The sequence below is a fragment of the Lissotriton helveticus genome, chromosome 6, assembly GCF_964261635.1.
Source record: "Lissotriton helveticus chromosome 6, aLisHel1.1, whole genome shotgun sequence".
In the NCBI taxonomy this organism is placed as follows: Eukaryota; Metazoa; Chordata; class Amphibia; order Caudata; family Salamandridae; genus Lissotriton; species Lissotriton helveticus.
Genome location: NC_136067.1, coordinates 701,331,001 through 701,358,898, shown reverse-complemented (window position 1 = coordinate 701,358,898; position 27,898 = coordinate 701,331,001). Strand labels below are relative to the sequence as shown.

The window sequence follows — 27,898 nt, the reverse complement described above, 5'->3', positions numbered from 1 at the left end:
CCATACATCATATTGCAGGCAGCTAAAAGTGACTTGGTGTTTTTGCAAGAGAGCCTCGTGAGTGGGGCAAAAGGAAGGACCGTGGAGCTCTTCTCCTCTTGCAGGCTGTTAACATTTGCTATACTTTTCAGCTCCAGTGTGGTAGAGACTCGAGAGGGTGAAGAATGATGTACTGTTTCTTTCAGCTTATCTTACTAAATAGTGCTTAACATACTGTGCCTTCGCTTTTAGGAATGATGGCCCGAAGAATGCTGCTGTTATCTCGGCTACCCTCCAAAAAGGTGAGGAACCATTTTCAAGCAGGCGTCAGTTAGACTTTGTAGCTTAAATGTCTTTTATTGTGCAACTTGATGTCTTTCTTGCGTTGTCTTACTAAGACTTGGATCTTTGTATGCTGTGGGACCTATGTGCATGCTATAGCTTAACTCTTGATATTGGGTGCACTTGTGAGGTCAGTGTTTTGTGGGCCATGCTATCTATTTGAAAGACCAATTTGTCTGTAGTGCTTCTAAGAAGCACAGATGCATTGTCTGACCGAAGATGGTCATACAGATGCTGCATTCTGAAAGTATGCTTCGCTCCTCCACATGTGGTGTAAAGTTTAAAATCAGTCTGATTAATGATGAGACAATCCCGAACCTGACTTTATGAGGAGAACTCGTACGGATCTGACTCCTGAAATCAGATTGCCATTCCACATATGATTATTACTTGCTGATTGCAACTAAGGTTGAGCATATTTATAGATCGGATATGGTGGTTCTTGTAAAAATGGGGCAATATTTAGATCTAAATTGTGCTTTTAAAGGATGATACACTTCATGCAGCGAAAATTGCTGCAAGTTTTTCTTTGTACTCATCACATGTAGAGGCTTAACTGTTATCAAATGGCCCCCGTGGTTTCATATGCCAAGTAAATATATTGTGGGATTTAACTCGAGCACTTGTCCCAAATAATATTCACTCATTCCTATGAACAATCTCAGTTGATCTTTGTAAATCGTACAAGGTCCCTCATTTACTGCTTTCACCAAACCTCCAAATTGAATTCTCCACAGAATGTCAAAAACTTGCAGTTCTCTTTTGTCACAGTCAACCTCCCTATCTTTTAGCACCCCATGAATTCCTGTTAATATGCTGTTGTATTCCTCGACACTATTGGCATGAATCAAACTATCGTCCTGGAAAGCTTGTACTGGCTGAGATTTTGAAATCTGTACATTAGCTTCGGAAAATAGTAGTCACAAATGTGGGTCGGCATGGTATACGCAAATATTTATAAACACCAAATGGTGTAACAGAGGTAGTTAAGATTTGAGAATTGGCTTCAAGTATCACTTGATGATGTGCTGCATTAAGTTGTGTTGTTGTAAAATAACCGGCATCACTCAGGATGCCTACCATTTCCTGTATTTTGGAAATCGAATGATGTTCAGTAACAATATTCTTGGTGAGTGAGTGCCAACCTGCACACAATCTTATTTAGCCACCCCTCCTTTTGCCCACTCTAGGACAGCGGAAATAAACTGCTACATCAACAGGCTTAATAATCTCTTGCACACACAAGTCGCCTAAAAAGCTGTCTCAACTCCCCCCCCCCCCATCCCCCCCCCAAAGATTGAGTTTCACATTCATCTTCTTATGTTTGACAGGATGGGGCCTTTCTGCAAAATTGTGTGCTCAAACCGTTTCCTACAACCTACTTTGACAAAGAAAACCTCTCCAAAACAGTTCAAAATATGACATATCCATCCGCCCCATCAGAATCGATGGGGTATCTGTACCTGGTGCGGTCCCTAATCTACCCTGATTAACCCATCCAATTAGGTCGCTACTGTCACTCGCTACTTAATCTTTTGTGTAAGTACCCCTGTCCTTAATCTCCTAAGCGGTCTTCATAGTAGCCGTAAGTAATGATACATGCTCACCAAATGCTTCACTTTTGATATATGAAGACTTCAGGAGTACATTTGCCTGAACTTCTGTAAAGCTGTATTCAGATAAAATAGTTACAGGTAACCCCAAATCAGTCATAACTCTTTATCTATTGTTAACGCCAATTTTGACATTCCTTGACTCACATCATTTTTTTTCTCCTTAATGTGACTTACTCTCACTGAGTTTTGCAGCGTGAATCTTTCTGGATTCACTATGCTGTGCATTATTCCGCGGTCTTGTGGTTGGGTCCGGATTCGTAGTCTTTTCTTTGTTTTTTTTTTTTTTTTTTTCTTTGCCCAGGTGGGCGTCGGCGTCACACCCCCTTTGGGTGTATTTCCGGTGACGTCGGCATGCTTCCTGCGGAAGCTCCCACTCTTGGGCGCCATCTTCAGATTCTTTTTTTCCGCGGTCGGGTCTGGATCGTTCCCGTTTGGGCTCCAGACATTTTTGGAGAAAGAAGAAAGAAAATACAGAAAAGACGAGGAGAAGTCATCTGAAGACTCCAGGGGACTTCACCGACGAAAGACAAGCAAAGATAAGGCGTTTTCCATCCAGATCTTCGACGAACGTCGACGAACACGCGACCAGAGAGGCCCTGGACGCTCGAGGATGGACAACACGCCGTTCAAGTTCTGCCGGAACTGCCACCACAAGTACGCGCAGAAAGACCAGCACCCGGTATGCAACCTTTGCCTACCGGTGGACCACGAAAGCGGAGACTGCAACGCCTGTTCCGCCTTCACCCCGAAGACCCTTCGTGTGAGAGAGAGGCAGAGGGTAGCACACGCCACCCTGCAGGGGAAGGCCCCGACCCCGTCGCTCTACGAGCTGGGGATGTCCTCCGAGGAAGAAGACAACGCTGCCGCCGAAGACGACTGCTACACGGTCGTAGAGACCGATTACACGAAGACTTCTGACAAGGTAGGAGACTCTTCGGCCCCCAAGAACCCGAGAGACTGAGTCTCGAAAAATCGAGGGCAAGACCCCGAAAGCGCCGACGCCAAAAAAGGCGGCGTCCGCGACTACTCCCAGGCCCAGCGGATCCTCAGAGAAGGAGTCCCCGGCGCCGAGAGCTGCTGATCAGCAGAAGACGTCGAAAATCGTCCCCGAAAAGGATCGATCGACGAGGGAGAAAGACCCGAAACTGTCGACGACGACCAGAGACCCGATATCCGGTTCGACGTCGAAAACTTCGACTCCGAGAGGCACGGCGACGAGCCATCCGTCGAAGAGACCGGCGGAACCATCCGACGCGGAACACGCGGCCGAGATGGAAAAGAAAAGAAGGCGCCTCGAGGCAGAAATGGAGAACTTCATGCAGCGGAAAAAAGATTTCGACGCAAGGATGAAGGCCTTCACGATCCCTCAGAAGACCAAGCCACCAGTGCTGGAGGCGGTCGAGGAGGAAGAAGAGGAGGTCGCCGAAGTCACCGAGCAAGACCGGGACGTCGAGGTGTTCGACGACCAGGAGGAGTACGAGAATCCCCACGAGAGCTACAGCTATGGGGAGGAAGATGAGGGCAGGACAGACACAGAGTCGGCGCCCTATGACCTTCAGGATGTGGATTACATCGATGTCGAGACCGACAGCCCGGAGGAGGTGGTCGACACCTACCCCTCGAGGCCCTCGCCGCCGGACGACATCGGGGCCTACAACGCGGTGATACAATCTGCCGCAGCAGCTTTCAAGCTCAAGCTCGACGAAGAGAAGCAGAAAGCAGACTTTCTTCTGGAAACATTGCTCCCAACACAAACGAGGAGCCAGTTCCTCCCGATGCTCGAGAGCGTCTTGGCTCAGGGGAAGGAAGCTTTCAGGGAGCCCGCAACATGCAAGGCAGTGACTCCCAGAACTGAGAAGAAGTACAAGCATGCCGCAAAGGACCCGGCCTACATTCAGGGCACGGTCTCCGCAGACTCCATTATCACGGCCACAGCAAGGAGGAGGGCTAACGTACCCACTACCTCGGGCCCGCCACCGGATAAAGAGAGCAAAAGGATGGATCTGGTGGGCAGAAGGATCGAACGGAATGCCGCGACCCACTGGCGCATGGCTAATTCCAACGCCCTGGTGAACAGACACATGTACCAAATCATGGAGGGACTGGGACAGTTGGTGAAGGACTTGCCCCAGGATGCCAAGCAGAAAGCCGAAAAGCTAATTGAAGAGGGGAAGAATGCTGCAAATTCTTGCCTTAAGACGGCTCTGGATGGGGCAGACACGGCCAGCAGGCTCATGATGATGGGCGTCACGGAAAGGAGACACGCCTGGCTCAGGATATCCGGTTTCAAACCGGAGGTGCAACACAGCATCCTGAACACCCCGTTCAACGGCAGTACGCTTTTCGGACAAACAGTTGATGAGCAACTCAGCCAACTTAAGAAGGATAACGAAACAGCAAGATCCATGGGAGCATTGCAGTTCAGAGGGAACAAGAGGGGCACCCCGTCACGGAGGCCTGGCGGGAGAGGTGGAAACCAGCCAGGTACTTCACACCAGGCTTTCCAGCAAACGCACCAGGCAGACTCGCAGGGTCAGCAGGGCCATCAGAAACAGCCCTGGCAGTACCAACAAAGAGGCCAGTCCTTTCGAGGGAGAAATGGACGAGGACAAAATAGAAGAGGGGGCCAGCAGCCCACCTCCAAGTGACTTCGAAAAAACCCGTGTGCCCACCCACAAAAAAGATCCCAGGGGGCAGCACGTACAGATGGGTCAAGACAAACTAGACACCCACGACCACAGGACACCAGTGGGAGGGAGATTAAGATTCCACCTCCAGGAGTGGAGAGGAATCACATCAGACAAATGGATCCTCAACATTATCCAATTCGGATACTGCATAGAGTTGGAGGCGAGGCCAACAAGCAGAAAACCAAGAAGAAAGCCGCTAGCAAGCAAGCAGCTGCAGTGCCTTCAGGAAGAAGCAAAAGAACTCCTGCGGAAGCAGGCCATAGAAAGGGTACCCTTCAAAGAAAGAAACACAGGAGTATACTCAACATACTTCCTGGTACCAAAAGTAGACGAGACAATGAGGCCCATTCTCGTTTTACGGTTCGTGAACCGATTCATAAGAACGCAAAAATTCAAAATGACCTCCCTGCAAGAGGTGCTCCCACAGTTGCAGACCGGGGACTTCATGGTCACTATAGACCTCAAAGACGCATACCTGCACATCCCAATGAACAGGAAGCACAAGCACATGCTCAGGTTCACCGTCGGAGAAAGCCACTACCAGTTCACGACACTGGCCTTCGGTCTAAAATCGGCACCAAGAGTTTTCACAAAGTGCCTCGCAGCAGTCGCGGCGCACCTAAGAAGGCAGGGGATACATGTATACCCTTACCTGGACGACTGGCTGGTGAAAGCAAACTCATACCAGAAATGCAAGCTGCACGCACATACAGTGACCAGCACGCTCATAAACCTGGGGTTCTCCATCCATTGGAAGAAATCATCAATGGAGCCGGAACAAGTGAAGATCTTCCTGGGAGCACAGATCAACACCTTACAGGGCAAGGTGTTCCCCAGCGAGAAGAGGGCGAGGGCGCTGGTGAAGGAAACTCGCCTCTACCGGAAGGGACAAGCTCGGACAGTGAGGACGGCGAGCAAGATCATGGGGATGATGGCATCATGCATCCACCTGGTACCGAATGTACGACTCCACATGAGACCCATTCAAGAATGGCTACAGGAGCAATGGTCACAAGCTACAGGCAGTTGGGAGGATCTAGTGGTTGTAACGCACGCAGTGCAGAAGGAGATGACATGGTGGACCATGGAGAACATAGCAAGGGGAAAGCCTCTAACGCCCCCAACGCCAACAGTGACCATCACCACAGACGCATCCCTGAAGGGATGGGGCGCTCACATGGAGGAGCTCAAGGTGAGGGGACTGTGGACACCGACGGATGCCACAAAGCACATCAATTACTTAGAATTGAAGACAATCTTCCTTGCACTGAAGGCCTTTCAAACAAGACTGTACAAGCACAAGGTATTGATACAAACAGACAACACCACTGCGATGTTCTACATCAACAAGCAGGGGGGCACACAGTCCGCACCGCTTTCAACGCTGGCGCAGGAGATATGGAGATGGGCCATCCCTCTCAAGATAGACCTGCTAGCCATACACCTACCAGGGAAGGACAACATACAAGCCGATTGGCTCAGCAGGCAGACATCGGCATCCCACGAGTGGGAGCTCAATGCTCAGGAGACAAGATACCTGTTCGACAGGTGGGGGACACCATCGGTGGACCTGTTTGCCACACGCCAGAATGCAAAATGCCAAAACTTCGCATCCAGGCAGCCCGAGGAGGGGACACTGGGGAATGCCCTATGGATAGATTGGTCAAGGACATTTGCCTACGCCTTTCCCCCGATACCACTGATGCACAGAGTACTGAGCAAATGCAGAGCGAGCAACATGACACTGATACTGGTCGCACCGCAGTGGGCGAGGCAGACCTGGTACTCGCAGATCATGGAGATGACACAGTGTGCACCCCACAGATTCAGCAGGAGGAAAGATCTACTGTCCATGCAGAAAGGAGAGGTACTGCATCCAGAGCCAGAGAGCATGAGCCTAGTAGCGTGGCTCCTGAGGACATAGAGTTCGCACATTTGAGACTACCAGAAAGCACCCTGAGGGTACTTCGGGAGGCACGAAGGCCCAGCACTCGAAAGTGCTACGTTGCGAAATGGAAAAGATTCACAATATGGTGCAGACAGGAAAGACTCCACAATAAGATGAAGAGGGACTCCACAGTGCTAAGGTACCTGACGCACTTACTGGAGAAGAACCTTAGCTCATCCTCGTTAAGAGTTCACTTGGCAGCGATAGTAGCCTACACAAGGGGAGAAACGTGCAGGAGCTTCTTCACATCACAGGTGGTGAAGAGATTCCTAGAAGGAGCGAAAAGGATCGCACCACCCAAGCGGGTGCCGCCACCTGCATGGAACTTGAACACAGTCCTAACGGAACTCATGAAAGAGCCCTTTGAACCACTTCACAAGGCCTCCCTAAAGATGCTAACTATGAAAACAGCCTTCCTGGTTGCGATAACGTCCTTACGCAGAGTAAGCGAGCTTCAAGCGCTGACGCTACAAGAACCATACATACAAATACACAACGATAGAGTTGTGATGAGGACTGACCCACACTTCATGCCGAAGGTGGTATCCAATTTTCACATGAACCAGTCGATACAGATACCGAGTTTTTTCCAAAAACCCACAACCAGCGCAGAGAGAGCTCTGCACACCCTGGACGCCAGAAGGGCAGTCATGCACTACATTGGAAGGACAAAGGGGCACAGGAAAACGAAACAGTTTTTTGTGTCCTTCGCAAACAGCTTCATGGGCAAAGCAGTAACCAAAAGGACCATTGCACGATGGATCGCACAAACAATCCAACTCTGCCACAAACGGGCAGGACAGGAACTGGCTGAGGGGACGCGTGCCCACTCCACCAGGAAGAAGGGCGCTACAATAGCCTTCCTGGCTAACACACCCATAGAGGACATATGCCTGGCGGCAACATGGGCTTCGGTGCACACGTTCACGAAGCACTACTGTGTGGACATACAAATGAACAAGGAAGCTCAAGTGGGACAGAAGGTGCTACGGCACATATTCAACACCCAACGCTCATCTTCCACCCAGCCGCCACAGAGATGAGAAACCGCTACAAAATCTATGCACAGCATAGTGAATCCAGAAAGATTCACGCTGCAAAACGAATAGTTTTCTTACCTGTCGGTGTAGTTTTGCAGCTTGAAGATCTTTCTGGATTCACTAGCGAACCCACCCACCTCCGCCAGAAAGATGAGGCTGGAGAGAGAAGAGGTGGTTAACTAAAGAATAGACTTTGAAAGTACAAAGCGGTAAATACAAACTAAGATGAACATTGCCATTACTTCGGAAACGAAAGAAACACGGAAAAAAAGAACCCGAAGATGGCGCCCAAGAGTGGGAGCTTCCGCAGGAAGCATGCCGACGTCACCGGAAATACACCCAAAGGGGGTGTGACGCCGACGCCCACCTGGGCAAAGAAAAAAAAAAAAAAAAACAAAGAAAAGACTACGAATCCGGACCCAACCACAAGACCGCGGAATAATGCACAGCATAGTGAATCCAGAAAGATCTTCAAGCTGCAAAACTACACCGACAGGTAAGAAAACTATTCGTTATGTGCCTTAACCCCTTCCGTGCTCATGACGAGCTCAGCTCGTCATGATGCACGGTGCTCGTGTGCTCCTGACGAGTTGAGCTCGTCATGACCACACCCATTCCTATTATTGTCCAGCACAGGAGAGGAATATCAATAGCAGCCATGAGGTTAGACACACTTTTAAAAGTGTCCCGATATTTTGCACTCCTTTCCCACTGCTGGACCAGCGGAATTGCCTCCCTCGTGTCCTTGAACCACATCTTAAATAGATATCTCCCTCTCCCTTCCTTTTGTATATGACTTTTCTCTCTTAACTCACAGCATTGACAGTAGGGTGAATCAACTGTGCTCTTTGTTGCAATGGCCAGAGCAGGTAACATTAACTTCTCAAACCCCTTTGCTGTTCATATATATTCTCTCAGGGGCTGGATTGTGGCTACAGAGTAATCTTTTATGAAGATTATTAAAATAAGTATTGGTCTCAATTTGGTCTCTGAGATCTTGTTCTGTGCAGTTTCCAAATTCACTGTGTAGCAGCCCGGAATCCTTAGTGCAGCCATATATTTGTCATTAGTTTTCTGATTTCCTTGTTTCTACTAAAAGGTATGTGCTTCTACTTCGAAACGTGATCCTCCTTAAAGTGCCATTTCTTTCGATTCACAGCTTCAGTGTACTCCTGTCATCTGCCAAATTCAGCTGGGATCGGCTCAGTTTCTGGTGAGTGATCACATTTGTTTGACCCTCAGCACCCAATGAAATAAAACAGTGCTTCAAGTGACTTTCTTTCAATTTCTACCTAATGATGATTGAAAACTCTGTACCATTGTTTTCACTTAATGTTTGTCTTGCCTGGATTTTGGAAAACTGCAGTAGGCGGTTGCACACTCTGCGACCTTGCCATGGTTAGGCCTACAGTATATCCTGAGCTTTATCTTGCACTTTGTCAAAATAACTGACACCAGTTTGCAATTTCTACAAAACTGTGCACAGTGCTGTTCATTTCTTATATCCCGATAGCATTTAGGTCAGTAAAGAATACTTGCATGCTTTCTCTTTGTGCCAATATCGCTTTCCTTTTGTGACCAGTGAATGTTTTGTGTCTGCGATTTATCTGCTAAACCGAAAAGGACCACTGCATCTTCTCACCATGCGTGGGGACGTATCCGCATTCTATGTGCTCTAGGTCAGGCACAGCCTTTGCATGCTATGATGGGTCAGCCTGACCTTGATTGACCAGCATGTTAGTGCTTTGGCTAGCCTCACTTGAGCAGTATGTTAGATAGCCACAGCCCTCCTCCCTTTTGTGCTCTGCCCGGTAGCATCTGTCCTGCTCTAAATGTCTGCTGCCCACTGCACTAGATGTACTTAATTTTTCTCTGAAACTGGTTCTTTTGGTTGGTCACTTCCCCTAACTTTACACGACAGGACTCAAAACCGCTGCTATTCATTGCTAAAAATATCTGGTGATCTACACCTACAAGCAAATTAACCATTCAGAAAATAAATCTGAGTCTTGTGGTGGGTGTGTAAAGTTGTTCGCTCATAGTTATGTAAATTCTATAAAGCCATAAAACTGCCACAGAAGAATACAATAATTTTGCTTTTGTTCACCAAAATAATTGCTGTGTTTGCATCCAAGGGAAATATAATCACTAAACTGCATACTTGCACTTCTCTAGCCACTCGGATGAATTTGTCAATTTGAGTTTTCCTCCTTTGCAGTTAACCCACTCTAGAGTGCAGCCTTTCAGCGCAAGAGGCGATATTGTGCCACGTGTCCATTAGATTATGCTGCACCAAAGTCCGTACCATGGGACCAGATCCAAGACTTGGCAGGAATGATAGTGTGAAGAATGTAAGGATTGTACCCTTACTTCCACTCCTGCACCAGACCTTCCTGAAACATGGAGGCTACAAGACCCACCATGGTGCTCCCATGTAAGCCCTGTACTCCATGACCTGTCTGTAGTCTGCCTCGTGGTGCAACCAGACCCCAAGCCTTCAGAAGAGGGAGAAGACCAAAGGGGGAAATGGCACACCCAGACATTGCCTTATGTGACTGATTTGTGTCGCAGTGAAGTTAAAACCGAGAACACAATTTTGAAAGCGAGTGTTGATTTGGCTGTCCGCACGGGCATGGGGCTTCTCTTGACTTTGTGAACCTCTGTACTTGCTTATTGACTGGTGAGCTTCATGACCTGTCTGGTTTTTGGCGTGGCAAACTACCAGATACTCTTTTCCATCCTTCACCGATTAGGCTATTAGGGTGTAGTTAGTTCACAGCATGTGCAAAGTAATTGAGCTTGAGTTTTTATGTTTAGCTTGTAGGCTACATTTTTCAGCGGTACCTCCTGTAAGTGCTGCTCTTTTATCTGTTAAGCATTCAGCTCTCCTTCATTCAATACTCTGCTATTCCTTTGCCCCATCCTTTGTGCCCTCGTCCAACTCACTAGTGTGACTGACCTGCTTGTCAGTGCTCCCCATAATTCATCTTACTTCGAATTGCAGGTTGAGAGTAGCTTTCAGTTGTTCATGTGTGGCTTGATAGATTGTAGTGCCAATGTCTTAACCAATGCTCATTCCTGCTTTTTGGTCATATGTTGTGGTCCTCGTTCCTTATCACCACTGACTGCTGCCTCTACGGGCTACTCTGGCGATGATGATACACTTGCCCTCACTGAGAACGAGTGTTCAGTAATGAGAAACCTATCATGTACTCATAAATCTGAGCTGGACAGACGCCCATACATCATATTGCAGGCAGCTAAAAGTGACTTGGTGTTTTTGCAAGAGAGCCTCGTGAGTGGGGCAAAAGGAAGGACCGTGGAGCTCTTCTCCTCTTGCAGGCTGTTAACATTTGCTATACTTTTCAGCTCCAGTGTGGTAGAGACTCGAGAGGGTGAAGAATGATGTACTGTTTCTTTCAGCTTATCTTACTAAATAGTGCTTAACATACTGTGCCTTCGCTTTTAGGAATGATGGCCCGAAGTATGCTGCTGTTATCTCGGCTACCCTCCAAAAAGGTGAGGAACCATTTTCAAGCAGGCGTCAGTTAGACTTTGTAGCTTAAATGTCTTTTATTGTGCAACTTGATGACTTTCTTGCGTTGTCTTACTAAGACTTGGATCTTTGTATGCTGTGGGACCTATGTGCATGCTATAGCTTAACTCTTGATATTGGGTGCACTTGTGAGGTCAGTGTTTTGTGGGCCATGCTATCTATTTGAAAGACCAATTTGTCTGTAGTGCTTCTAAGAAGCACAGATGCATTGTCTGACCGAAGATGGTCATACAGATGCTGCATTCTGAAAGTATGCTTCGCTCCTCCACATGTGGTGTAAAGTTTAAAATCAGTCTGATTAATGATGAGACAATCCCGAACCTGACTTTATGAGGAGAACTCGTACGGATCTGACTCCTGAAATCAGATTGCCATTCCACATATGATTATTACTTGCTGATTGCAACTAAGGTTGAGCATATTTATAGATCGGATATGGTGGTTCTTGTAAAAATGGGGCAATATTTAGATCTAAATTGTGCTTTTAAAGGATGATACACTTCATGCAGCGAAAATTGCTGCAAGTTTTTCTTTGTACTCATCACATGTAGAGGCTTAACTGTTATCAAATGGCCCCCGTGGTTTCATATGCCAAGTAAATATATTGTGGGATTTAACTCGAGCACTTGTCCCAAATAATATTCACTCATTCCTATGAACAATCTCAGTTGATCTTTGTAAATCGTACAAGGTCCTTCATTTACTGCTTTCACCAAACCTCCAAATTGAATTCTCCACAGAATGTCAAAAACTTGCAGTTCTCTTTTGTCACAGTCAACCTCCCTATCTTTTAGCACCCCATGAATTCCTGTTAATATGCTGTTGTATTCCTCGACACTATTGGCATGAATCAAACTATCGTCCTGGAAAGCTTGTACTGGCTGAGATTTTGAAATCTGTACATTAGCTTCGGAAAATAGTAGTCACAAATGTGGGTCGGCATGGTATACGCAAATATTTATAAACACCAAATGGTGTAACAGAGGTAGTTAAGATTTGAGAATTGGCTTCAAGTATCCCTTGATGATGTGCTGCATTAAGTTGTGTTGTTGTAAAATAACCGGCATCACTCAGGATGCCTACCATTTCCTGTATTTTGGAAATCGAATGATGTTCAGTAACAATATTCTTGGTGAGTGAGTGCCAACCTGCACACAATCTTATTTAGCCACCCCTCCTTTTGCCCACTCTAGGACAGCGGAAATAAACTGTGCTACATCAACAGGCTTAATAATCTCTTGCACACACAAGTCGCCTAAAAGCTGTCTCAACTCCCCCCCCCCCCCCCCCCCCCCCCCCCCAAAGATTGAGTTTCACATTCATCTTCTTATGTTTGACAGGATGGGGCCTTTCTGCAAAATTGTGTGCTCAAACCGTTTCCTACAACCTACTTTGACAAAGAAAACCTCTCCAAAACAGTTCAAAATCTGACATATCCATCCGCCCCATCAGAATCGATGGGGTATCTGTACCTGGTGCGGTCCCTAATCTACCCTGATTAACCCATCCAATTAGGTCGCTACTGTCACTCGCTACTTAATCTTTTGTGTAAGTACCCCTGTCCTTAATCTCCTAAGCGGTCTTCATAGTAGCCGTAAGTAATGATACATGCTCACCAAATGCTTCACTTTTGATATATGAAGACTTCAGGAGTACATTTGCCTGAACTTCTGTAAAGCTGTATTCAGATAAAATAGTTACAGGTAACCCCAAATCAGTCATAACTCTTTATCTATTGTTAACGCCAATTTTGACATTCCTTCACTCCATTTTTTTTCTCCTTAATGTGACTTACTCTCACTGAGTTATGTGCCTTAACCCCTTCCGTGCTCATGACGAGCTCAGCTCGTCATGATGCACGGTGCTCGTGTGCTCCTGACGAGTTGAGCTCGTCATGACCACACCCATTCCTATTATTGTCCAGCACAGGAGAGGAATATCAATAGCAGCCATGAGGTTAGACACACTTTTAAAAGTGTCCCGATATTTTGCACTCCTTTCCCACTGCTGGACCAGCGGAATTGCCTCCCTCGTGTCCTTGAACCACATCTTAAATAGATATCTCCCTCTCCCTTCCTTTTGTATATGACTTTTCTCTCTTAACTCACAGCATTGACAGTAGGGTGAATCAACTGTGCTCTTTGTTGCAATGGCCAGAGCAGGTAACATTAACTTCTCAAACCCCTTTGCTGTTCATATATATTCTCTCAGGGGCTGGATTGTGGCTACAGAGTAATCTTTTATGAAGATTATTAAAATAAGTATTGGTCTCAATTTGGTCTCTGAGATCTTGTTCTGTGCAGTTTCCAAATTCACTGTGTAGCAGCCCGGAATCCTTAGTGCAGCCATATATTTGTCATTAGTTTTCTGATTTCCTTGTTTCTACTAAAAGGTATGTGCTTCTACTTCGAAACGTGATCCTCCTTAAAGTGCCATTTCTTTCGATTCACAGCTTCAGTGTACTCCTGTCATCTGCCAAATTCAGCTGGGATCGGCTCAGTTTCTGGTGAGTGATCACATTTGTTTGACCCTCAGCACCCAATGAAATAAAACAGTGCTTCAAGTGACTTTCTTTCAATTTCTACCTAATGATGATTGAAAACTCTGTACCATTGTTTTCACTTAATGTTTGTCTTGCCTGGATTTTGGAAAACTGCAGTAGGCGGTTGCACACTCTGCGACCTTGCCATGGTTAGGCCTACAGTATATCCTGAGCTTTATCTTGCACTTTGTCAAAATAACTGACACCAGTTTGCAATTTCTACAAAACTGTGCACAGTGCTGTTCATTTCTTATATCCCGATAGCATTTAGGTCAGTAAAGAATACTTGCATGCTTTCTCTTTGTGCCAATATCGCTTTCCTTTTGTGACCAGTGAATGTTTTGTGTCTGCGATTTATCTGCTAAACCGAAAAGGACCACTGCATCTTCTCACCATGCGTGGGGACGTATCCGCATTCTATGTGCTCTAGGTCAGGCACAGCCTTTGCATGCTATGATGGGTCAGCCTGACCTTGATTGACCAGCATGTTAGTGCTTTGGCTAGCCTCACTTGAGCAGTATGTTAGATAGCCACAGCCCTCCTCCCTTTTGTGCTCTGCCCGGTAGCATCTGTCCTGCTCTAAATGTCTGCTGCCCACTGCACTAGATGTACTTAATTTTTCTCTGAAACTGGTTCTTTTGGTTGGTCACTTCCCCTAACTTTACACGACAGGACTCAAAACCGCTGCTATTCATTGCTAAAAATATCTGGTGATCTACACCTACAAGCAAATTAACCATTCAGAAAATAAATCTGAGTCTTGTGGTGGGTGTGTAAAGTTGTTCGCTCATAGTTATGTAAATTCTATAAAGCCATAAAACTGCCACAGAAGAATACAATAATTTTGCTTTTGTTCACCAAAATAATTGCTGTGTTTGCATCCAAGGGAAATATAATCACTAAACTGCATACTTACACTTCTCTAGCCACTCGGATGAATTTGTCAATTTGAGTTTTCCTCCTTTGCAGTTAACCCACTCTAGAGTGCAGCCTTTCAGCGCAAGAGGCGATATTGTGCCACGTGTCCATTAGATTATGCTGCACCAAAGTCCGTACCATGGGACCAGATCCAAGACTTGGCAGGAATGATAGTGTGAAGAATGTAAGGATTGTACCCTTACTTCCACTCCTGCACCAGACCTTCCTGAAACATGGAGGCTACAAGACCCACCATGGTGCTCCCATGTAAGCCCTGTACTCCATGACCTGTCTGTAGTCTGCCTCGTGGTGCAACCAGACCCCAAGCCTTCAGAAGAGGGAGAAGACCAAAGGGGGAAATGGCACACCCAGACATTGCCTTATGTGACTGATTTGTGTCGCAGTGAAGTTAAAACCGAGAACACAATTTTGAAAGCGAGTGTTGATTTGGCTGTCCGCACGGGCATGGGGCTTCTCTTGACTTTGTGAACCTCTGTACTTGCTTATTGACTGGTGAGCTTCATGACCTGTCTGGTTTTTGGCGTGGCAAACTACCAGATACTCTTTTCCATCCTTCACCGATTAGGCTATTAGGGTGTAGTTAGTTCACAGCATGTGCAAAGTAATTGAGCTTGAGTTTTTATGTTTAGCTTGTAGGCTACATTTTTCAACGGTACCTCCTGTAAGTGCTGCTCTTTTATCTGTTAAGCATTCAGCTCTCCTTCATTCAATACTCTGCTATTCCTTTGCCCCATCCTTTGTGCCCTCGTCCAACTCACTAGTGTGACTGACCTGCTTGTCAGTGCTCCCCATAATTCATCTTACTTCGAATTGCAGGTTGAGAGTAGCTTTCAGTTGTTCATGTGTGGCTTGATAGATTGTAGTGCCAATGTCTTAACCAATGCTCATTCCTGCTTTTTGGTCATATGTTGTGGTCCTCGTTCCTTATCACCACTGACTGCTGCCTCTACGGGCTACTCTGGCGATGATGATACACTTGCCCTCACTGAGAACGAGTGTTCAGTAATGAGAAACCTATCATGTACTCATAAATCTGAGCTGGACAGACGCCCATACATCATATTGCAGGCAGCTAAAAGTGACTTAGTGTTTTTGCAAGAGAGCCTCGTGAGTGGGGCAAAAGGAAGGACCGTGGAGCTCTTCTCCTCTTGCAGGCTGTTAACATTTGCTATACTTTTCAGCTCCAGTGTGGTAGAGACTCGAGAGGGTGAAGAATGATGTACTGTTTCTTTCAGCTTATCTTACTAAATAGTGCTTAACATACTGTGCCTTCGCTTTTAGGAATGATGGCCCGAAGAATGCTGCTGTTATCTCGGCTACCCTCCAAAAAGGTGAGGAACCATTTTCAAGCAGGCGTCAGTTAGACTTTGTAGCTTAAATGTCTTTTATTGTGCAACTTGATGTCTTTCTTGCGTTGTCTTACTAAGACTTGGATCTTTGTATGCTGTGGGACCTATGTGCATGCTATAGCTTAACTCTTGATATTGGGTGCACTTGTGAGGTCAGTGTTTTGTGGGCCATGCTATCTATTTGAAAGACCAATTTGTCTGTAGTGCTTCTAAGAAGCACAGATGCATTGTCTGACCGAAGATGGTCATACAGATGCTGCATTCTGAAAGTATGCTTCGCTCCTCCACATGTGGTGTAAAGTTTAAAATCAGTCTGATTAATGATGAGACAATCCCGAACCTGACTTTATGAGGAGAACTCGTACGGATCTGACTCCTGAAATCAGATTGCCATTCCACATATGATTATTACTTGCTGATTGCAACTAAGGTTGAGCATATTTATAGATCGGATATGGTGGTTCTTGTAAAAATGGGGCAATATTTAGATCTAAATTGTGCTTTTAAAGGATGATACACTTCATGCAGCGAAAATTGCTGCAAGTTTTTCTTTGTACTCATCACATGTAGAGGCTTAACTGTTATCAAATGGCCCCCGTGGTTTCATATGCCAAGTAAATATATTGTGGGATTTAACTCGAGCACTTGTCCCAAATAATATTCACTCATTCCTATGAACAATCTCAGTTGATCTTTGTAAATCGTACAAGGTCCCTCATTTACTGCTTTCACCAAACCTCCAAATTGAATTCTCCACAGAATGTCAAAAACTTGCAGTTCTCTTTTGTCACAGTCAACCTCCCTATCTTTTAGCACCCCATGAATTCCTGTTAATATGCTGTTGTATTCCTCGACACTATTGGCATGAATCAAACTATCGTCCTGGAAAGCTTGTACTGGCTGAGATTTTGAAATCTGTACATTAGCTTCGGAAAATAGTAGTCACAAATGTGGGTCGGCATGGTATACGCAAATATTTATAAACACCAAATGGTGTAACAGAGGTAGTTAAGATTTGAGAATTGGCTTCAAGTATCACTTGATGATGTGCTGCATTAAGTTGTGTTGTTGTAAAATAACCGGCATCACTCAGGATGCCTACCATTTCCTGTATTTTGGAAATCGAATGATGTTCAGTAACAATATTCTTGGTGAGTGAGTGCCAACCTGCACACAATCTTTAGCCACCCCTCCTTTTGCCCACTCTAGGACAGCGGAAATTAACTGTGCTACATCAACAGGCTTAATAATCTCTTGCACACACAAGTCACCTAAAAGCTGTCTTAACTCCCCCCCCATCCCCCCCCCCCCTTAAGATCGAGTTTCACATTTCTCTTCTTATGTTTGAGAGGATGGGGCCTTTCTGCAAAATTGTGTGCTCAAACCGTTTCCTACAACCTACTTTGACAAAGAAAACCTCTCCAAAACAGTTCAAAATATGACATATCCATCCGCCCCATCAGAATCGATGGGTTATCTGTACCTGGTGCGGTCCCTAATCTACCCTGATTAACCCATCCAATTAGGTCGCTACTGTCACTCGCTACTTAATCTTTTGTGTAAGTACCCCTGTCCTTAATCTCCTAAGCGGTCTTCATAGTAGCCGTAAGTAATGATACATGCTCACCAAATGCTTCACTTTTGATATATGAAGACTTCAGGAGTACATTTGCCTGAACTTCTGTAAAGCTGTATTCAGATAAAATAGTACAGGTAACCCCAAATCAGTCATAACTCTTAATCTATTGTTAACGCCAATTTTGACATTCCTTCACTCACATCATTTTTTTTCTCCTTAATGTGACTTACTCTCACTGAGTTATGTGCCTTAACCCCTTCCGTGCTCATGACGAGCTCAGCTCGTCATGATGCACGGTGCTCGTGTGCTCCTGACGAGTTGAGCTCGTCATGACCACACCCATTCCTATTATTGTCCAGCACAGGAGAGGAATATCAATAGCAGCCATGAGGTTAGACACACTTTTAAAAGTGTCCCGATATTTTGCACTCCTTTCCCACTGCTGGACCAGCGGAATTGCCTCCCTCGTGTCCTTGAACCACATCTTAAATAGATATCTCCCTCTCCCTTCCTTTTGTATATGACTTTTCTCTCTTAACTCACAGCATTGCCAGTAGGGTGAATCAATTGTGCTCTTTGTTGCAATGGCCAGAGCAGGTAACATTAACTTCTCAAACCCCTTTGCTGTTCATATATATTCTCTCAGGGGCTGGATTGTGGCTACAGAGTAATCTTTTATGAAGATTATTCAAATAAGTATTATTCTCAATTTGGTCTCTGAGATCTTGTTCTGTGCAGTTTCCAAATTCACTGTGTAGCAGAATCCTTAGTGCAGCCATATATTTGTCATTAGTTTCCTGCTTTCCTTGTTTCTACTAAAAGGTATGTGCTTCTACTTCGAAACGTGATCCTCCTTAAAGTGCCATTTCTTTCGATTCACAGCTTGTGTACTCCTGTCATCTGCCAAATTCAGCTGGGATCGGCTCAGTTTCTAGTAAGTGATCACATTTGTTTGGCCCTCAGCACCCAATGAAATAAAACAGTGCTTCAAGTGACTTTCTTTCAATTTCTACCTAATGATGATTGAACACTCTGTGTTCAAGGCATGTGGGCTGCTGAATTCATATCTATAGCATAGATCGCCGCCTAGTGTTGGGTCCGGATGATTGCACATTGTTGTCCTGGAAGAGTCTTTGAAGTATCACGAGATAGGTGGCTCCTCCCCTGGACTACAGTGCGCATGGGCATCGACTCCATCCCCAGATTGTTTTTTTCCGCCATTGGGTTCGGATGCATATTTGATCACTCAAGTTCGGAATCAATAGAAACTTTCTTTTTGGCCCAAAGGCCTTTCCTATCGTCGGTATTGTCTTCCGATCGGTGCCCAGTTCTGTTCCAGCTCAGTTCCCGAGTCGGACATCCAGAGGAGTCGCGTGGCTCTTCAGTGCTCGAGGCCCGGTCGACGCTACAGGCCTTCGACGAACCATCATGGAACGGAGCCCGTTCAAAAGGTGCCCCGTGTGCAACTCGAAGTATCCTCACATCGATGTCCACCCGGTGTGCAACAAGTGCCTGTCGCCGGATCACGATGAAGCAAACTGTATGGCTTGTTCTCGTTTCTGCTCCAAGAAGACAATTCGACTTCTGCGCGCAGCGCGCCAGGAGGCCCAGCAGACGGCACCTGACCCGGTGAACATTTTCGAAACCGAGGGAGAAGAGGCAGACGAGCAGGAAGATCAAGAGCCGCTTTCCAATCCAGCGGCGGAGATCGACTCCAACTACGACGCAGACGTAGAAATGCTCGATGCTGAAGAAATAGTCGACTAGGTATGAGACGACGATGAAGCCTATGGGGCCACGGAAGATAGCTCAAGCGAGGAGCTATGCCCCGTTGAAACAATATGTACGGCTCAGGTCGAGGGATCGCCACATGGCCTTACCCAAGATCTTGCACCAAGTTCCACAGTCTCGCCCGGCTACGGACACTTCTAAAGAGCCACAACTGGTGAAATCGAAACCGAAAGAGCAAGCTCCGGTGTCTACACAACCGAAAGTGCTAGAGGTGCCGTCGAAACAAAGTGCGTGTCGCCTTGGTCGGCTCCAAGTCTTCAGACCTGTCGGTGCAGACAAAGCCAAAAAAGGTTATCGACCCGGTGAAGTCGCTCAAGGGTGTCGAGCCGAAGACTGGGACACCAAAAGCACTTGTCAAGGTCGTCGACCTGAAGACTTCGGCGCCGAGGGCCGTCGACACAGACAAAGGACTCGGAGCTACAAAAGTTGTCGATCCTGCGCGTCGGCCGGACAAGGCCAAAAGTACTACAACCCTCGAGTCCGCACCTGGTGGTGGCTCGAAGACACCTGTCGAGTCGACGCAGCCGTCCGCCTCCTTCATGAAGCAGGTGTCGGAATCATTGAAACGCATTAAGGACAAATCTTCCGCTGCCGATCGGAAGGATACTTCCACGCCGAAGCCTGCCACCAAACCGCACAAGTCGACCGCGCCCATTCAGTTTACGCTGCCGCCGAAAGTGGTGCCGAAGGCATTCGCGCCGAAGACGGTCGTCGAGGCGTCCATGAAGGTGTCCATGGGGCCTAAGCCTACACCTGCGGTTGTGGGCACAAAGTATCGACACCCCTGCTGGAGGAGCAGTCGGAACAATTCATAGACGCCGACACCGGTAAACTTTCTATTTACAAACGAAAGATCACCCCAGCACAACCTATGGAGTCCTACACAATTCCTTTAAAGAAAAAGAAGGATTCCACGGAAACACCCGTTCTGGTAGAACTAATAGCTCCCCGTGGACAGGACACTGCTCCAATCTCTCCCACTTACTCCGAGGTGGAGGCTGGGGAAGGTGACTATGATGAGTACAACTACCCTGCGGACACTGATCCTGAGGATCAACATGACACATGGGCAGATGCTGCTGACCCAGGGGATCCACAAACTGCCCCAGACACTCAAGTGTATAATGTAAAAACATCGCCTACTGAGGACTCAGCGGCATTTAATGCGCTTATTGAAAGGGCAGCCAAAAATCATGACGTCCAGCTCCATGCTGACCCTATTGAGGTGGATTTTTTGTTTGACACCTTTTCCACCTCTGAGAAGACTGTAAAGACTCTGCCAATGCTGAAGGGTGTCTTAAAACATGCTGCAGACATTTTTAAAGAACCCACAAGGGCCAGGGTTATAAACCCCAGAATAAAAAAAAAAAGTACAAGCCGGCACCTGGGGACCCTACCTACATCAAGGGCCAGTTGCCGTTGGACTCTTTAGTTGTTTCCAACGCCCGGAAGAGGGCAAACTCACAAACTACTGGTGATGCTCCTCCCCCTGACAGGGAATCTAAAGTGCTAGAAGCATCAGGGAAAAGGGTGGCGGCTCAAGCGGCCAATATCTGGCGCATTTCAAACACTCAGGCACTCTTGGCCAGATATGACAGGGCACATTACGATACACTTGAGACCCTGTTACAACACTTGCCAGATAAATATAAAGAGGCAGCAGAGATGCCCATACAAGAAGGGAAACTCATCTCAAATGCTTCTATTAAGTGTGCACTGGACACAGCAGACACCGCGGCCAGGGCCATTAACACCAGTGTAATGTTGCGGCGATAGGCCGGGCTCAGAATCTCCGGGTTCAAGCCGGAGATACAAACCACTATCCTAAATCAGCCTGTAAACCCTGATCACTTATTTGGACCTGAGGTGGACACCACCTTAGAAAAAAATCAAAAAGGACACCGAGACTGCAAAGTCTATGGGGGCTCTCCAGTCCCAGCAGTTCAGGGGTGGTTCTTTTCCTCGCTCAGGCAATAGAGGTGTTTCCAGAGGCCAGATGTCCCAGCAAACACAGTACAATAAGGGTGGCGCGCAAAACACGTACACCAAAGACAGTAGATTTGGCGATCGCGGAAACAACGCCAAAGGCAGAGGTCGTGGAAACAACAGCTCCCGATCCTCCGCCGCCAACAAACAGTGACGCCTTGTCACTGCCCCCCGACCATACAACACCGGTCGGGGGGAGACTCCAATAGTTCCTGCCGGTCTGGAAATTCATCACCACAGACAAGTGGGTCATAAAGCTTATCCAGTACGGTTATTGTCTGGAGTTAACATCCACTCCACCCAACATACCCCCAAAACACCGTCCTATGTCCACAGAGCATTTGCACTTGTTGCAGCAAGAGGTACTCGTCATGCTGCAAAAAGGGGCAATCGAGCTCGTACCAGTGGAACAAAGAGGCACAGGAGTGTACTCCCTGTACTTCTTAATCCCAAAGAAAGACGGGTCCCTCAGACCCATACTGGACCTCAGACCCCTAAACCAATACATCCTATCGGAACACTTTCATATGCTCACACTGCAGCAGGTTCTTCCGTTGCTCAATCAGGGGGATTTCCTCGCAACATTAGATCTAAAGGATGCATATTTTCACATTCCACTACATCCGTCACACAGAAAATACCTCAGATTCACCATTCAGAATCAGCATTACCAATTCAAAGTCCTTCCTTTCGGAGTAACTACAGCGCCCAGGGTGTTCACAAAGTGCCTGGCGACAGTGGCTGCGCACCTCAGGAGACAAAACGTTGACGTCTACCCTTATTTGGACGACTGGCTTGTCCAAGCAAAGTCGGCCCAGCAGTGCGCTGCCAACATGTCCCACACCATTCACCTTCACGATCTGGGATTCTCACTGAATTACCCAAAGTCACACCTTCAGCCCCCCCATGTACGGCAGTGTCTGGGCGCGACAATAAACACTCTGGCAGCCACAGCACAGCCAAATTCAGTGAGGATCAACAGCATTCAATTCCTGATACAGAAATTCAGACCGCAACACTCGCTTCCAGCACGAGTGTTCATGCAGTTAATAGGCATGATGGCCTCCTGCATCTTCATAGTCCCGCACGCGAGACTACATATGCGTCCGCTTCAGGAGTGCTTAGCACGTCAGTGGAATCAGGCTCACGGACAGTTAAAAGACCTAGTGTTGGTGACCGGTTGTGCATACAACTCTCTGCATTGGTGGAATCCACACAACCTTTGCAAGGGCCGACCGTTCCAGGAGCCTGTGCCACAGATCATCCTAACGACAGACTCATCTCTCCAGGGTTGGGGAGCTCATGTACTCCACTACACAGTGCAGGGACTATGGACAATGCAGCAAAAGAAGATGCACATCAACCCACCTAGAGCTGATGGCAATCTTCATGGCGATGAAGGCATTCAAGGTACTTCTGTGCAACAAGGTCGTGTTGATCCGGACGGACAACATGACGGCCATGTACTACATTCAGAAGCAGGGAGGTACACACTCTCCACAGTTGTCTCATCTAGCTCAGAGCATGTGGAAGTGGGCCATTCAAAGGAACATCTTCCTCATGGCGGAACACCTCCCAGGCAAGGACAATCAGATGGCGGATCTGCTCAGCAGGTACAACCACCAAATGCACGAGTGGGAGCTACATCCATCAGTACTCCGCCCGTACTTCCAGCAGTGGGGTTATCCAGAGATAGACCTGTTCGCCACAAGGGAAAACGCCAAATGCCAAAGCTTTGCCGCCAGGTTCCCGCACCCAAAGTCGCAGGGCAATGCGATATGGATGAACTGGTCAGGCAAATTTGCGTACGCTTTTCCCCCAGCACCTCTAATACCGCTGGTGGCACGAAAGCTAAAGCAACACTCGATGACGCTCATCCTGGTTGCTCCAACGTGGGCACGCCAACCATGGTACACCCCGTTTCTAGAACTTTCCGTGGTACCGCATCAAAGGCTGCACCTCACACCCAGACTTTTGACGCAGAGCCATGGCGACATTCAGCACCCAGATCCGCAACAGCTCAACCTGGCGATCTGGCTCCTGAGGTCTTAGAGTTTGGCTACCTCAACTTGCCTCCAGACTATGGATATCATACGGGAGGTAAGAAAGCCCACCACCAGAGCATGCTATGCGGCAAAATGGAAGTGGTTTGTCATTTATTGTGTGGACCACAACATAGACCCGCTTGACGCGTCTACGCACAACATCAATTGTTATCTGTTACATCATTACAAATGCAATCTAGCATATGCTTCCATTCAAATACATTTATCCGCCATAGCAGCTTATCTCCAAAACAGGCAGCATCTCTCCCTTTTCAGAGTGCCTGCCATTAAAGCCTTTCTGGAGGGACTCAAACGAGTCATTCCTCCCAGGACCCCACCAGCTCCTGAATGGAATCTTAATGTGGTCCTCACCCGACTAATGGGTCCACCTTTTGAGCCTCTACATTCATGCGAGATTCAGTTCTTAACATGGAAAGTGGCTTTCCTAATAGCGATTACGTCACTGCGACATGTTAGTGAACTCCAGGCACTAACTATCCAGGAGCCATTCATACAAATTCACTCCAACCGGGTGGTGCTGCGCACTAACCCTAAATTTCTTCCAAAGGTGGTTTCACAGTTCCATATCAATCAGACTATTGAACTGCCTGTGTTCTTCCAAAATCCTGAGACAGTGGCAGAAAGAATTCTCCACACTGTTGACGTCAAAAGAGCTTTAATGTATTACATTGATAGAACCAAAGATTTTAGGAAGACGAAACAACTCTTTGTTGCCTTTTCCGCGCAACACAAAGGCAACCCCATTTCCAAAGCAGGTATAGCCAGGTAGATCGTTAAGTGTATTCAAATTTGCTATCAAAAAGCAAAGCGCACTTTAACAATCCCCCCCCAGGGCGCACTCCACCTGCAAGTTGGGGGCCTCCATGGCTTTCCTTTGAAATATCCCTTTAGAAGACATTTGTAGAGCAGCCACATTGTCTACACCACACATTTACAAAACACTACTGTGTAGATGTGCACTCCAAACAGCAGGCAGCTGTAGGGCAGGCTGTTCTAAAAACACTTTTTCAAACTGCTGCAGCTGGCACAGGCGGCCGCCGCTAATGGAGGGACTGCTATATATTCTATGCTATAGATATGAATTCAGCAGCCCACATGCCTCAAACCGAATATGCTACTTACCAGTATGCATCTGTTCTTGGCATGTAGGGCTGCTGACATTCATATCGCCCGCCCTCCTCCCCGGCGCCTGTAGCGGCTGCAGCACTTACACTTAGCATGGTCATCACTCACGGTGTTACACTCCATCTTTGCCACAATGGCTAAAAACAATCTGGGGATGGAGTCGATGCCCATGCGCACTGTAGTCCAGGGGAGGAGCCACCTATCTCGTGATACTTCGAAGACTCTTCCAGGACAACAATGTGCAATCATCCGGACCCAACACTAGGCGGCGATCTATGCTATAGATATGAATGTCAGCAGCCCTACATGCCAAGAACAGATGCATACTGGTAAGTAGCATATTCGCTATGCTGTTGTGCAGTCCCAGATTGTTGGCCTTCCCTAGATAAAACAAAACTGCAGATGAACTCTCACTGTAGACACTGATATGCTGCATATCAAGTATAGATTTTTTGTCGGTTGTTTTTTGCTACAGTACCTGATTGTTTTTTTTTTTATTTCAGGTTGTCGGACCAGTGTAGAAGTCTTATCCCAGGTATAATTATAATCTTATCTGTAATTGGCTGTTCAGTGATGAAACTATCCCGAACCTTGAATGCCTGATGAAACCTTTTAGAGGGATCTGACTTCTGACATCATTCCTTGTAACGTAGGGATTGTATAGGTGGGCTTGGTTGATCCCCCCCCCCTTATTTTTTTAACCTGTACTGCATCCGTTTATATGGTGCAGTGGCAACTTGTGTTATCTTCAATCGCCACCTAACATCATACACACTAAGGGGAATTTGCAAGCCTATACTGTCTGGGTGTTTCACTCGTGAGTCTTCTGAATGAGCTACTGCTGCTTAGCCACTAAGCCTGTTCAGAGCCACAACTACAAACTTGGCTTTATCCTACAGGGTTCATACTAGCTGAATAATTTAAACATGGTGTAGGTGCTTTTATATGACTTAAGACCAAGAGTGGCTTTCAATAGGTATGTGCATGCCAATTTGCCGCCTGCTAACTGAGAACTTGTTACTTTCAGGTACCTTACATGAGATGGCAAGACCTGAGGAGTTGGCGTTTACTACCTGAGGAAGTTTAAGGAATAAGAATTTGATTGACCTGATCTGGTGACTGTTTTGGATATTTACGCTGATGTATTTAATAAAAGTTTGCTTTGAATTTGTTTGGGTGCATCATTGTGTTGAAAGTCTCTGATCTCCGATTGGTCCGTGTTATAAGAAAGATTATGCGGTAATAACTACATCTTTTGATGTATTGGTTGGCAGCAAGCTGTGAAGTGTAAATTGGGACAAAATTATGCAGTTATTGAACACCTTTGTAGGCCTGCTTAGGTAGCTGTGTACCTGAGCTACATACAGAGAATTGCGGAGTGCTTCTATAGTATAGATGGCCATTTGTGAACGACCATGATGAGACCACAGTTTGGAACTGCAATGGGTTGAGTCTAGTTAGCCAGTCTCTGATGCTTGTTCACTTTTATTCTTCAAAAGCACTCTGGTTATTTTATATATAAATATATATATATATTTATATATAAATATATATAGATAGATAGATAGAGATAGATATGTTTCTTAACTGCTAGTAGAGGAAGCTCCACAAACCTCTTTTAGATGGATACTGCCACCTGCAGATTCCTCACCTTTCACATGAACCAACCAATTCAGATACCAAGCTTCTTTCAGAACCCATCCACAAGTGCAGAGAGGGCACTGCACACTCTAGACGCTAGAAGGGCAGTAATGCATTATATTGAAAGAACTAAAGAGCACAGGAAAACAAAGCAGTTCTTTGTGTCCTTTGCAGGCAGTTTCATGGGAAGACCAGTAACAAAGGGCACCATCGCACAATGGATCGCACAAACTATACAATTCTGTCACAAGCAGGCAGGGCAAGAGCTACTAGGAGGGGGACACGCCCACTCTACTAGGAAAAAGGGAGCAACAATAGCCTTCCTGGCTAACACACCCATACAAGACATATGCCTGGCCGCAACATGGGCTTCAGTGTACACGTTCACTAAGCACTACTGCGTGGATATACAAATGAACAAGGAAGCACAAGTAGGACAGAGTGCTTCAACGTATATTCAACAACCAAAGCTCATCTTCCACCCAGCCGCCACAAACATGACAAACCGCTACAAAGTCTTTGCACAGTATAGGGAATCCAGAAAGATTCACGCTGCAAAACGAATAGTTTCTTACCTGTCTGTGTTGTTTTGCAGCTTGAAGATCTTTCTGGATTCACTAGCGAACCCACCCACCTCCGCCAGAAAGATGAGATAGTAGGAAAAGGGAATACGTAGACAATATACAGTCAAACTCTTAAGAGACCAATCAGGAGTTCCTTGAAAAGAAGAAAGAACCTGAAATGATTGGAAAAGGATGTATAACAATGACACAAAAACAGGAGGAAAAAAAAATCCGAAGATGGCACCCAAGGGTGGGAGCTTCCGCAGGAAGTGTGCCGACGTCACAGGAAGGACACCAAAAGGTGTGACGTCGACGCCCACCTGGGCTACGGAAAAAAAAGAGAAAAGACAACGATTCCGGACCCAACCACTAGACCGCGGAACAATGCACGGATGTATGATGTTACAACGCATACTTTTTCAACGCATGCCTTTACAACGCATTCCATTACAACGCATACTACCTTTACAACGCATACCATTACAACGCATACCATTACATTGCATGTATGGTAAGTATTTGATGGTATAGGGGTAAAAATTACTATTCGAACTCCACGGTGTGCAACAGTAGGGTAAGTGTTGGATAGTGTGAGGGTAAAAATTACTATTCTAACTCCAGGGGGTACAACAGTAGGGTACGTTTTGGGTAGTGTAAGGGTACTATGCGTTGTGATGGTATGCGTTGTAATGACTGCGTTGTAATGGCATGCTATGTAATGGATCTTGCGTTGTAAAAGTTTTGTTGTAATGGTAGTGCGTTGTAAAAGTTGCGTTGTAAAGGTTGTTTCCCATAATGCACAGCATAGTGAATCTAGAAAGATCTTCAAGCTGCAAAACAACACCAACAGGTTAGAAACTATTCGTTTTGCAGCGTGAATCTTTCTGGATTAACTATGCTGTGCATTATTCCGCCATCTAGTAGTTGGGTCGGTATTGTAGTCTTTTTTTTCTTGTCTTTTTGTGGCCCAGGTGGGCGTCGACATACCACCATTTAGTGTCCTTCGTGACGTCGACGTGCTTCCTCCGGAAGTTACCACCTTTTGTCGCCATGTCCAGATTCTTTTTTCAGCCGTTGGGTCTGGATAGTTACCGAAGGAGTTCCAGAGATTTGTAGAGAGAATCGACGAAAATAGCAGAAAATTGA

At 46.5% G+C, this 27,898-nt stretch overlaps 6 non-coding genes across 6 annotated transcripts; all 6 read left to right on the top strand.

The window, feature by feature from the left end:
* Positions 1 to 614: 614 nt before the first annotated feature.
* On the top strand, positions 615 to 682 carry LOC144765426 (small nucleolar RNA SNORD50). The gene has a single exon (XR_013597415.1). It is a non-coding gene; the product is annotated as a small nucleolar RNA SNORD50 (small nucleolar RNA).
* A 10,078-nt stretch (positions 683 to 10,760) lies between these two features.
* On the top strand, positions 10,761 to 10,846 carry LOC144765409 (small nucleolar RNA SNORD103/SNORD85). Its single transcript, XR_013597399.1, has one exon. It is a non-coding gene; the product is annotated as a small nucleolar RNA SNORD103/SNORD85 (small nucleolar RNA).
* A 621-nt stretch (positions 10,847 to 11,467) lies between these two features.
* On the top strand, positions 11,468 to 11,535 carry LOC144765425 (small nucleolar RNA SNORD50). Its single transcript, XR_013597414.1, has one exon. It is a non-coding gene; the product is annotated as a small nucleolar RNA SNORD50 (small nucleolar RNA).
* A 4,074-nt stretch (positions 11,536 to 15,609) lies between these two features.
* On the top strand, positions 15,610 to 15,695 carry LOC144765408 (small nucleolar RNA SNORD103/SNORD85). The gene has a single exon (XR_013597398.1). It is a non-coding gene; the product is annotated as a small nucleolar RNA SNORD103/SNORD85 (small nucleolar RNA).
* Positions 15,696 to 16,316: 621 nt separating this feature from the next.
* LOC144765424 (small nucleolar RNA SNORD50) lies at positions 16,317 to 16,384 on the top strand. The gene has a single exon (XR_013597413.1). It is a non-coding gene; the product is annotated as a small nucleolar RNA SNORD50 (small nucleolar RNA).
* An 8,729-nt stretch (positions 16,385 to 25,113) lies between these two features.
* LOC144765440 (small nucleolar RNA SNORD50) lies at positions 25,114 to 25,184 on the top strand. The gene has a single exon (XR_013597429.1). It is a non-coding gene; the product is annotated as a small nucleolar RNA SNORD50 (small nucleolar RNA).
* Positions 25,185 to 27,898: the final 2,714 nt, after the last annotated feature.